The sequence below is a fragment of the Anser cygnoides genome, chromosome W (assembly GCF_040182565.1).
Source record: "Anser cygnoides isolate HZ-2024a breed goose chromosome W, Taihu_goose_T2T_genome, whole genome shotgun sequence".
NCBI lineage: Eukaryota > Metazoa > Chordata > Aves > Anseriformes > Anatidae > Anser > Anser cygnoides.
In genome coordinates, this window is record NC_089911.1 from 4,478,577 (window position 1) to 4,487,357 (window position 8,781).

Here is an 8,781-nt window from a genome sequence, read left to right on the forward strand (position 1 = left end):
CTGGTCCTGATCCTGGGGTCCCGGTCCTAATATTGGGGTCCCCCATCCCCATTTGGGGTCCCCCTGTCCCCTTTTGGGGTCCCCGGGTCACCGGGGGGGCCCTGACACTGTCCTGGGGTCCCCCTGCCCCTTTTGGGGTCCCCAGGTCACCGGGGGGGGGAGGCTTGTCCCCATCCTGGGGTCCCCCCTTGCCCCACCCATGCCCCCTGACCCCATGGCTCCCCCATGCCCCCCAAATCCCCCTGGGTCCCCCCCCATCCCTATAACCCCCCCCATGCCCCCCAAATCCCCCCACGCCCCCCAAATCCCCCTGGGCCCCCATCCCCATAGCCCCCCTGGGGTCCCCCCCAAATCCCTATAAGCCCCCCAAATCCTCCTGGGTCCCCCCTGTCCCTATAACCCCCCAGGCCCCCAAATCCCCCTGGGGTCCCCCCGTCCCTATAACCCCCCTGGGGTCCGCCCCCAACCCTATAAGCCCCCAAATCTTCCTGGGTCCCCCCCCCCGCCCCTATAACCCCCCACACCCCCCCAAATCCCCCTGGGCCCCCCCTGCCCCTATAACCCCCCCGCCCCCCAAATCCCCCTGGGGTCCCCCCCGCCCCTATAACCCCCCCCCCACCCCCCAAATCCCCCTGGGGTCCCCCCCCGCCCCTATAACCCCCCCAAGCCCCCCAAATCCCCCTGGGCCCCCCCCGTCCCTATAACCCCCTCCCCGCCCCCCAAATCCCCCCCATCCCCCCCTCTCCCCCCAGGCCAGCCAGGGGGCCGGACCCCGCGCCCCCCCTGAAGCCCCCGGAGGCCTCGGATGAGCCCCCCCGGAGCCCCCCCCCTGGAGGGGCTGGAGGCGCTGGCCCTCACCATCGACGCCGGTAAGGGGGGGGTCAGAATAATTTGGGGGGGGGGTCCCAGGGGTGTGCCCCCCCCGTGACCGTGTGCCCCCCCCCGTGCCCCCCCCAGTGCTGCGGCAGCTGCGGGTGACGCTGGAGGACGCGGTGCTGAGCCTGGAGCAGCCCCGGGGGGGGCGCGCGGGCGGCGCTGGAGCTGCGGCTGCACAGGTTTGGGGGGGGGGGGGGGGGGGGGGGGGCCTTATGGGGGGGTGTTATGGGGGGGGGCATTTGGGGGGGTTATATGGGGGGGCCTTATGGGGGAGGTGTTATTGGGGGGGTTATATGGGGGGGGGGCGTTTGGGGGTGTTATGGGGGGCGTTATGGGTGGGGCATTTGGGGGGGCGTTATGGGGCGTTATGGGATTGGTGTAATGGGGGGAGTTATGGGGGGCATTGTGGGGGGCATTTTGGGGGGGGCCTTAAGGGGCGTTATGGGGTGGGTGTAATTGGGGGGGAGTTATGGGGGAGTTAATGTGGGGGGCGTTATATGGGGAGGCTTTGTGGGGGGGAGTTATGGGGTGGGTGTAATGGGGGGGGTGTTATGGGGGGCGTTACGGGGGTTAATGTGGGGGGGGGTGTTATGGGGGTGCGTTGTGGGGGGGCCGTAATTGGGGGGGAGTTTGGTGGGGAGTTATGGGGGGGCGTTGGGGGAGGGTGTAATGGGGGGCATTAAGGGGGGTCATGGGGACAGGAGGGGCTGGGGGGGGACATCGGGGGGGGGCATTTGGGGGGGCATGGGGACGTCATGGGGGCGTGGGGACAGGAGGGGACACGGGGGGGCACGTTGGGGGGGGCATGGGGACATCGAGGGGGCTTGGGGACATTTTGGGGGGGGCATGGTGATGGGGGGCTTGGGGACATTTATGGGGGCGTGGGGACATTTTGGGGCGCTGGGGGGCACGGGGGACACTCGGGCCGTGCCCCCCCCCAGGCTGCAGTACGAGGACGAGGGGGGGGGGGCCGGGCGCGGGGCCCCCCGGTGCTCCTGGCGGCTGCGCCTGGGGGCCCTGGGGGTCTTCTGCCAGCTCCTGCCCCACGACGCCCCCCCGGTGAGTGCCCGCACCCCAAAATGGCCCCAAATGGCCCCAAACAGACCCAAAATGACCCCAAATAGCCTCAAACGGCCCCAAAATGGCCCCAAATGGCCCCAAACAGCCCCAAAATGGCCCCAAACGGCCCCAAAATGGCCCCAAACGGCCCCAAAATGGCCTGAAACGACCCGAACATGGCCCCAAACAGCCCCAAAATGGCCCCAAACAGCCCCAAACAGACCCAAACAGACCCAAAATAACCGCAAAAGACCCCAAAATGGCCCCAAATGGCCCCAAAATGGCTCCAAATGACCCAAAACGACCCGAACATGGCCCCAAATGGCCCCAAATGGCCCCAAACAGACCCAAACAGACCCAAAATAACCGCAAATGACCCCAAAATGGCCCCAAATAGCCCCAAACGGCCCCAAATGACCCAAAAATAGCTCCAAATAGCTTCAAATGGCCCCAAAATGGCCCAAAATGACCCCAAAATGGCCCCAAGTGGCCCCAAGTGGCCCCAAACAGACCCAAAATGGCCACAAGTGACCCCAAAATGGCCCCAAAATGCCCCAAAATGGCCCCAAACGGCCCCAAAATGGCCCCAAACAACCCAAAAATGGCTCCAATCGGCCACAAATGGCCCCAAACAGCCCCAAACAGACCCAAAATAACTGCGAATGACCCCAAAATGGCCCGAAATGGCCACAAAATGGCCCCAAATAGCCCCAAAATGGCCCCAAATAGCCCCAAAATGGCCCCAAATGGCCCCAAAACGGCCACAACTGGCCCCAAACGGCCCCCAAATGGCCCCAAACAGACCCAAAATGGCCACAAGTGACCGCAAAATGGCCCCAAAATGGCCCAAAATGACCCAAAAATGGCCCCACATGGTCACAAACTGGCCCCAAATAGCCCCAAAATGTCCCCAAACGGCCCCAAATGTTCTTAGGCCGCCCCAGGAGTCCTTATGAGGTCCCCAAACAGCCCCGAATGTCCCCAGTTTGCCCCAAAATGTCCCCAAATGTCCCCAGAGTTTCTTAAGGAGGTCCCCAAATGTCCCAAATTTGCCCCAAATGTCCCCAAATGTCCTCCCGGGGTCCTTACGGGGTCCCAAATGTCCCCAGGGTGCCCCCAGGCGTCCCCCAGGTGTCCTCAAATGTCCCCAAATGTCCCCAACTGCCCCCCAACGTCCCCTGGGTGCCCCCGGGTGTCCCTTGGGTGTCCCTTGGGTGCCCCCCGGTGTCCCCCGGTGTCCCTTGGGTGTCCCCTGGGTGTCCCCTGGGTGCCCCCAGAGTCCCCAAACGTCCCTAACCGCCCCCCAACGTCCCCTGGGTGCCCACCCCGTGTCCCCTGGGTGACCCCGGGTGTCCCTTGGGTGCCCCCCAGTGTCCCCAAATATCCCCAACCTCCTCCCAGTGTCCCCTGGGTGCCCCCCTTGTCCCCTGGGTGACCCCGGGTGTCCCTTGGGTGCCCCCGGTGTCCCTTGGGTGTCCCCTGAGTGTCCCCTGGGTGCCCCCGATGTCCCCAAACATCCCCAACTGCCCCCCAATGTCCCCTGGGTGCCCCCCTTGTCCCCTGGGTGACCCCGGGTGTCCCTTGGGTGCCCCCTGGTGTCCCTTGGGTGTCCTCTGGGTGTCCCTTGGATGCCCCCCGATGTCTCCAAACATCCCCAACTGCCCCCCAACATCCCCTGGGTGCCCCCCGGTGTCCCTCGGGTGCCCCCCCGGTGTCCCGGTGCCACCCGGTGGCCGTGTCCCCCCCCCCAGGGCCCCCCGTGCAGGTGGGGCTCAGCCCTGGCCCCTCCGACCTGTCCCTGCGGCTGAAGCAGAACCAGGCGCTGCCGGGGCCCCAGGTGGGTGCTGGGGGGCACCCATGGGTGCTGGGGGGTGGGGGAGCTACTATGGGTGCTGGGGGGGGGGCCCTGCAGGGTGCTGGGGGGGCACCCATGGGTGCTGGGGGGATGCTAGAGGGTCATCTGTGGGGGCTAGGGGGGATTGGGGGGGCCCATAGATGCTGGGGGGCACCCGTGGGTGCTGGGGGGGGCCCGTAGGTGCTGGGAGGCCACCTATGGGTGCTGGGAGGGCGTTAGGGGGTCATTGATGGGAGCTTGGGGGCACCCAGGGGGCTGGGGGGTGTCCATAGTGCTGGGGGGGCACCCATGGGTGCTGGGGGGATGCTAGGGGGTCACCTATGGGGGCTGAGGAGGGCTTGGGGGGCCTGTAGGTGCTGGGGGGGGCACCCATGGGTGCTGGGGGGTGGCCCTGGGTGTTCCTCATGGGTGCCGGGGGGCACCTTTGGGTCCTGGGAGGGGGTTCTGGGTGCTGGGGGGCGCTAGGGGGTCACCTATGGGAGCTTGGGGGGGGGCCATGGGTGGTGGTGGGGCACCCATGGGTGCTCGGGGGGATGCTGGGGGTGCTGGGGGGCACCCATGGGTGCTGCGGGGGGCACATGTGGGTGCTGGGGGGCCACGGGGGGGTGCTGGAGGTGTTGGGGGGCACCCAGGGGTGTTTGGGGGGGCTGAGGACACCCTGGGGGTGCTGGGGGGGGCACCCATGGGTGCTGGGGGCCCGGGGGGGAGGGGGCACCCATGGGTGCTGGGGGGGGGCACCCCTGGGTGCTGACGGACTGGGGGCGCAGGTGGAGCTGGAGGGGACGGTGGGGGCCCTGCACCTGCTGCTGCCCCCCCCTGCTGGGGGCCCTGCGGGGGCTGCTGGGGGCGCTGGGACCCCAGGGTGAGTGGGGGGGGGGGCAGCGGGGGGGGAATTTGGGGCGGGGGGGGCGCGGGGGGGGGGGCGTTGGGGGGCTTGGGGGGGGCTTTGGGGGGGGTAAAGAGGGGGGTGGGGGGGCAAGGGGGGAGGTTAAGGGGGGTGGGGGGGCATGGGGGGGGCCACATTGGGTGGGGGGGCGCGGGGGGGGATTTGGGGGGGGGGGGGAAGTGGGGGGGGCTTTGGGGGGGGGGCACACGGGGGGCATGGGGGGGTGGGGGGGTTAAAGGGGGTTGCGGGGGGGCATGGGGGTGGGAGGGGCATTTTGGGGGTACACAGGGGGGTGTTTGGGTGCTGGGGGGGCATTTTGGTGGCAGGGGGGCATTTTGGGGTACTTCGGGGGGGTATTTGGGTGGGGGGGGGGCATTTTGGGGGTATATGGGGGGGCATTTGGGTGCTGGGGGGGCATTTAATGCTGGGGGGGGCATTTGGGTGCTGGGGGGGGGCGCACCCCCCATGGGTGCCCTCCCCCTCCGATTGTCTCCCCTTATTGGGGGCTTTTGGGGGGCCCCTTTGGGTTTTGGGGGGGGCGTTGGGGTGTGTGTGTGGCCCCCCCGCAATAACGCCCCCCCCCCCCCGCAGAGCCCGACCCCCCCCGGGGGCGCAGCCGCCCCCTGGGCCCCCAGGACCTGCTGCTGATCGAGAGGGAGCTGAGCCAGCGCCTGCGGGGGGGCGCGGGGCAGGGCCCCCCGACAGCCCCGGATCCGGTGGGGAGGGGGGGGGGCAGGGGGGGGGGGGGGGGGGGAGGGGTTGGGGGGGATTTGGGGGGTGCTGGGGGGGGGACTTGGGGGGGATTTGGGGGGGCTGGGGGGGGCTGGGGGGGTTTGGGGGGGATTTGGGGGTCCGGGGGGGGCTTTGGGGGGGTGGGGGGGGGGGGTTGGGGGGGTCCTGGGGGGGGATTTGGGGATTTGGGGGGGCAGTTGGGGGGATTTGGGGGGGGCTTTGGGGGTCCTGGGGGGGTATTGGGGAGGTGGGGGGGGGTGGGGGGTTGGGGGGGGATTTGGGGGTCCTGGGGGGGGCATTTGGGGGGGGTCGTGGGGGTCCATGAGGGTCTCAGGGGGGCCTGGGGGGGCATTTTGGGGGCTGGGGGGGGGCATTTTGGGGTGTTCGGGGGGGGCCTTCAGGGTAGATGGGGGGGGGAATTTGGGGGTATCAGGGGGTATTTGGGGGCGGGGGGGCTTGGGGGGGGGCTTTGGGGGCATTTGGGGGGGTCTCACCGCCGCCCTCCCCCCCCCAGAGATGTTCTTCTCCATGACGGGCTCCGTGGGGGGACAGCGACGCCCCCCACGGCCCCCGAGGCGAGCCCCCCCGAGCCCTGGGGTGAGTGGTTGGGGGGGGGGCATTATCTGGGGGGGGAACATTGGGGTCTGGGGGCTCTGGGGCAACACAGCCCCCATTTACCCCCCCATTTACCCCCCCCATTTTATCCCCCCATTTACCCCCCATTTTACCCCCCGTTTACCCCCATTTTACCCCCCCTGTTTACCCCCCAATTTTACCCCCCAATTTTACCCCCCATTTACCCCCAATTTTACCCCCCCAATTTACCCCCATTTACCCCCCAATTACCACCACATTTACCCCCCCGTTTTACCCTCCATTTTTTTTACCCCCCCCCATTTTTTGTCCCCCCCCAGGGCGGCCCCCGGCACCGCCCCCCCTCCCGCACTCCTCGCCCCCCCAGGTGAGTTATTTTAATTTTTTTTTAATTTTTTTTTTTGGGGGGGGTCCCCGCCTGCCCCCCCCCCACTGACCCCCCCCCGCTGCCCCCCCAGGCCGGGGGGCGCGGCTGCGGCTGACGCTGGGGACGCTGTCGGTGGCGCTGCCCCACGAGGGGCCCCCCGCCGCCCCCCCGCCCTGGCCCAGCGCTTCTTCGCCCACGTCGGGGGGCGCCGAGGGGGGGCGCCCCCCTGCCCGACTGGGACCGAGCCCTGCCCCACGCCCACCTCAGGTATGGGACCCCCCCCTCGTGACTCCCCCTTGTGCCCCCCCCCTTTGTGTCCCCCCCTTTGTGACCCCCGTTTTGTGACCCCCCCTCGTGACCCCCCTTTTGTGACCCCCTTTGTGCCCCCCCTTGTGACCCCCCTTTGTGCCCCCCCCTTTGTGCCCCCTTTGTGCCCCCCTTGTGACCCCCCATTTCTCCCCCCATTTTGTGCCCCCCATTTTGTGCCCCGGATTCACCCCCATTTAATGACCCCTCCTTTTGTGACTCCCTTTGTGCCCCCCCTTTGTGCCCCCCTTTGTGCCCCCCTTTTGTGCCCCCCTTTGTGCCCCCTTTGTGCCCCCTTTGTGCCCCCTTTGTGCCCCCTTTGTGACTCCCTTTGTGCCCCCCTTTGTGCCCCCATTTGTGCCCCCTTTGTGCCCCCTTTGTGCCCCCCTTTTGTGTGACTCCCTTTGTGCCCCCCTTTGTGCTCCACTTTGCCTTTGTGCCCCCCCTTTGTGCCCCCCTTTGTGACCCCATTTGTGCCCCCCCTTTGTGACCCCATTTGTGCCCCCATTGTTGTGCCCCCCTTTGTGACCCCTTGTGCGTTTGTGCCCCCCCTTGCTGTGTCCCCCCATTTGTGTGCCCCCCCTTTGTGCCCCCCCCTATTGTGCCCCCCTTTGTGCCCCAGCTACCCCCCATTTGTGACCCCATTTGTGTGCCCCCCTTGTGCCCCCCCCATTTCTCCCCATTTGTGACCCCCCCTCGCTGACCCCCTTTCTGCCTTTGTATACCCCCCCTTGTATTTATTTCTCCCCCATTTTGTGCCCCCCATTTTGTGCCCAGGATTCACCCCCATTTACAACGACCCCCTTTTTCTGCCCCCTTCCCCCCTTTTCCCCATTTACCCCCTGTGCCCCCCATTTCACCCCCATGCCCCCATTCACCCCTTTTTTGCCCCCCCCTTTACCCCCCGTGCCCCCCCCGTGCCCCCCCAGGCTGTGCGCGGGGGGCTGCAGCTGGGGCTGGAGCTGGGCCCCCGGGGGGCCCGGGGGCCACCGGGGGCCGCAGGGGGCTGTCGGTCGCCCGCATGGAGCTGCTGGAGGTGCTGCCGGGGGCGGAGCCTGACCGCCTGCAGGTGGGCGGGGCTATGGGGAAAGGGGCGGGGCTATGGGGAAAGGGGCGGGGCTATGGGCTGGGGCGGGGCTGGGGGCGGGGCTATGGGGAAAGGGGCGGGGCTATGGGCCAAGGGGCGGGGCTATGGGACAGGGGCGTGGCCATGGGCTGGGGGCGTGGCCATGGGCTGGGGGGCAGAGCCTGCCGGGGTTGTGGGCGGAGTCTGAGCACATCGAGTGGGCGGGGCTATGGGATGTGGGCGGGGCTATGGGATGCGGGCGGGGGCTATGGGATGTGGGCGGGGCTATGGGATGTGGGCGGGGCTATGGGATGTGGGCGGGGCTATGGGATGTGGGCGGGGCTATGGGATGTGGGCGGGGCTATGGGGATGTGGGCGGGGCCAGGGGTGGGGTTCGGGTTGGTGGGGATGGGGGCGGAGCCAGCTCAGGGGGCGGGGCTAAAACCTGCGGGTGGGCGGGGTTATGGGTGGGGGTGGAGCCTGGCCGACCGGGGAGGGGCTGGGGGCGGGGCTTGGGCACCGCGGTGGGCGTGGCCTAGCAAGGGGGCGGGGCTAGGAGTGGGGGCGTGGCCTACAGAGGGGCGTGGCCTCCCCGTCGATCAGATTCAATGGTTGGGGGGTCATGGGGGAGCCCCGAGGGGGGCGTGGCCACACCGGGGCGTGGTCACGTTGGGGGCGTGGCTCCCACCAGGGGGCGTGTCCACCCGAAGCCCCGCCCCTAACCCCGCCCCTCCAGGTCCTGCGCTTCCCGGAGGCGGAGCCCGGCCTCGCCCCCTCCCGGCCCTGCCTGCGCCTGCGCTGGGGCCCCCCGACGGGCGCCCCCGGATGAGGAGGTGAGGGGGGGGGGCGGGGCCAACGGGGGTGGGGTCCCCTAAGCCCCGCCCCCTCGCTGTGAGGCCCCGCCCCCGCAGGGCCCCGCCCCCCGCGGGAGCTGAGCGCGGAGCTGAGCGCCCTGCGCTGCGACCTCGACCTGGGGCTCATCGAGCGCCTCGGCCCCGCCCTCGCCCGCCTCCGAGGCCCCGCCCACGCCCACGCCCACC

At 69.1% G+C, this 8,781-nt stretch overlaps 1 long non-coding RNA gene across 1 annotated transcript; it reads left to right on the forward strand.

Annotated features, from left to right (window-relative positions):
- The first annotated feature begins 2,373 nt into the window (after nucleotides 1-2,373).
- LOC136788820 (uncharacterized) lies at nucleotides 2,374-5,974 on the forward strand. The gene is made up of 4 exons (XR_010827390.1): nucleotides 2,374-3,772; nucleotides 4,558-4,652; nucleotides 5,268-5,392; nucleotides 5,923-5,974. It is a non-coding gene; the product is annotated as an uncharacterized lncRNA (long non-coding RNA).
- The last annotated feature ends 2,807 nt before the right edge of the window (nucleotides 5,975-8,781 follow it).